We start from the raw sequence: 3,353 nt of genomic DNA, 5'->3' as shown, positions 1-3,353 counted from the left end.
GCGGGGTGGGGAGGATGTAGATTCTATTGCCAGTCTGTCTGGGTTTGAATCTTGGCACTATCTCTTTCTAGTCCTATGACCTCAGGCATGTTACATAATTTCTCTTATATTAACTTATTACCCCAAAACACTCACCTCACAGAGTTACTAAGATTAATAATGGCATACACTTAGAATGGTGCCTGACACATCGCAAGTTATGGAAGTGTTGGATGCCGCTGCTGTAGTCCATTCCCGACTAGTCTGAGTTCCCTGAAAGAAAAACTGCAGTGTCTTGTTGGATTATGTAGTTTCAGAGCCTGCTTCAAGTACCTGGCAAATGCTCGGATGGATGTTGGCTACACTGTTATTTCATGCAAAATAAACGAGTGGCCAAGGTACATATTCTGAAGAGTTATATTTAAAGAAGCCTTGTGCACATAAACCTGTGAAAGAAAAATCCATTCTTTGCGTTAAAGTCTAAATATGGTCCACAGCAATGCTGTGAAAATGCTAAACTGTTCCTGATCCTCAGCCGTTTTGATACATTTGTTCACCAAATGCTCGAAATCTTTCCAATACTCCATGGCTGTAGCATTTTAAGAATGAGGTACAGGGAATTCTACTCTTCAATGGGAGAACCCCTCCACTGCAAATCACAGGTCCATGCAGGGTACCTCTCCTGATTCATGGATTTCTTTTATTCCCCTACAACTTCCATTCTTGTCCTCCAACAGGAAGTCTTCCCAGTATGTATAACATGCATCTTCTACTTTGATATCTGTCAGCATTGCCCATGATGCTCCTGGCTGGACAAAAATCCTTAAACTTGGTAAGTGCTACTAACTTGAGGCCCCCTTACTGGTGTTTCTCAAGTTGAAATTGTTTTCCCGCCACACAAATGGGAGTCTTCGTCTTCTGTAAGATCCTCGGCATCTCCTCTTTCTTTGGGGCCTTTCACCCTTTGGCAGTCTGTGTTATATGTAACGTTAAGCTGAAATCTAATTAAGTCCATATATTCATCCAGGTTTCTGGCATCTGAACTCATTGGCATCTTCAGCCTGTATAAAACACCCTACAGTCATGTGTTACTAAGCCATCCCTTGTCTCCCAAATCTGTTTACTCTGTACCAACACAAAGCATATTTGTCTGGTTTCTTTCTTTGCTCTCACTTCTCACCACATTCCTTTTTACATGCATTTGCTTTAGCCCTGTATTGTAAGACGGGATATTTGAAGGTATTGAATATTGGGCTTCTAAGGCCAGGATTCTCTCTAGCAGGCTGAAAGGACCTGTGAGCCCTCTGGCTGATACACCACTTCCTCAGTGCCCTGACTTTGGCACAGCCCTGGTCTCATGCTCTTGACTCCCCACCCACCCCCCCGCAGTGTGCCTTTCCACTCCTAAACAGTTTGCACTGCCTATAAATGAAACATAATAAAGCGGAGAATCCCCTGAGACGTAATTTTTTCACTGCAAGTTATTTTATAGTTAAATGCTCCTGAAGAAATAAATACAGTTTAAATTCAGTTACTTAAATATAGCACCAATTCTTCTTCTTCTTGGAAATTAAGGCCTAAAGGAGAAAATGTGCATAAAATAGGCCCTAACAGGCTGGTTAATAGGTGTCTTGGGAGCTGGGGATTCATGGGTTCATGCTTTCCCATACTTCCCCTCCATTATTGCTATGACTCTGCAGTCTGTGCCTGTGTGTCATGCTTAATTTCTCACCAGGCAGGCTGGTTCATTCTAATGCTGTCATGAGAGGCTTTCCTCCCAACAGGAATCTATGCTGATGCTGGGATATTTTTTGCATGCATTTTGGTGCTGTCAAATGCTCTGAGGAAATGAGTAACAGAGGAACCACACCCACACACTCTATCCAAATGTATCAGCAAAGCGTCCTTGGTATATAACCAGTCATGATGGGGTCATCTGACCTTGAGTGTGGTCCTCAGCATGTTTATTCCACCATGCCCTCTGTATATTACCTTCGTGCATGTGTATGTTCTAGCACTCACCATAACCATGGCTGACCACTGACGGTGTGTGTTGTGGTACTAGACCTGCTGCTATTTATTTATTAATTATATGTAAGTACTCTGTAGCTGTCTTCAGACACTCCAGAAGAGGGCATCAGATTTCGTTACGGATGGTTGTGAGCCACCATGTGTTGGCTGGGATTCGAACTCAGGACCTTTGGAAGAGCAGTCAGTGCTCTTAACCACTGAGCCATCTCACCAGCCCTGAAGCTAGATATTAAATTCTACCTTTCTACTGCTCAAGCTGCCTCCAACAAGCAAAGGAATTAATAGAATTCACTCTGGCCTTGTAGAGAATATCATGACAATATAGTCTAAGAGGTTCCACCAGTTTCATCAGTAGCAACTGAAACTATGGAGCAAGGCCTGTGGCTTCATGGGATTTCAAGGGATCCAAAGATGACAGTTAATCACCAACACGATTGTGCCTTGTGATACTTACACCACATACATTTCTTCCAGTTACCTCGACAGTTAGATTAAGCTTTGGTAGAAAGCAAGACCTAATTTTAAATCTTACACGCTTGACCCTCTGTATGAGCTAAGAATCTGAGATGGGTGTAGCATATAGGTAAATTCCTCAAGGTTGTGATGATTAGACACGAACACATGGGCCCAGGCTGGCTCTCCTTCTCTGCACTGGAAACATCATTAGAAGGTGTGTGAGTGGTGTTGAGGGGGGTGTTAACTAGTGATTTTGAGTTAGATTTAACCTAGAGCTGTGGAAGAATCCTGCTCCTCCTCAGAACTTTAGGAAACTGACTCAACCTTAGAGCCATGATAACCGTCAATATGTTGATAAATTGAACCAAACCAACCAAGGATCGAGAGCAATAAAAAGGTGCTGTCGGTGCTTGTGGCCAAAAAAATAGATTGTAGCATCCAACATTCGTAGATGAGCAACCGTAGTTTGCCACCTTTGTGTCCCCCTAAGGTCTGCATTTTGTGCCACCATGAAAGCAGTCAAGCACATCAGTAAGGGACCCTCTTTAGCAATCAAAGGAAGCAGCTGACCATTAAATTTCCCCACTGCTGCTTTTGGCTGTGGTCTCCTTTAGCAATTACATCTGTGAGGTTGTGTCTGCCTTCCAAAGGTAGATTTACTAAAAAGGTGTTTCACAGTGAACACAAGATTTTCTCTCTGCCAGTGACAAAGCACAGAAATGTAGAACTGTGGAACCGTGTCAGATTGAGAACATGATTTAGATAAACCTTTCATTTTGTAGAAGGAGGCATATGATAAATTGTTGTAGGATGTAGCTGTATTAAAAGAACTGCTTTCAAGCCGGATGTGGTGGTGCACGCCTTTAATCCCAGCACTTGGGAGGCAG

Source organism: Mus pahari, chromosome 11 (genome assembly GCF_900095145.1).
Source record: "Mus pahari chromosome 11, PAHARI_EIJ_v1.1, whole genome shotgun sequence".
In the NCBI taxonomy this organism is placed as follows: domain Eukaryota; kingdom Metazoa; phylum Chordata; class Mammalia; order Rodentia; family Muridae; genus Mus; species Mus pahari.
Note: the sequence above shows the minus strand (reverse complement) of the source record.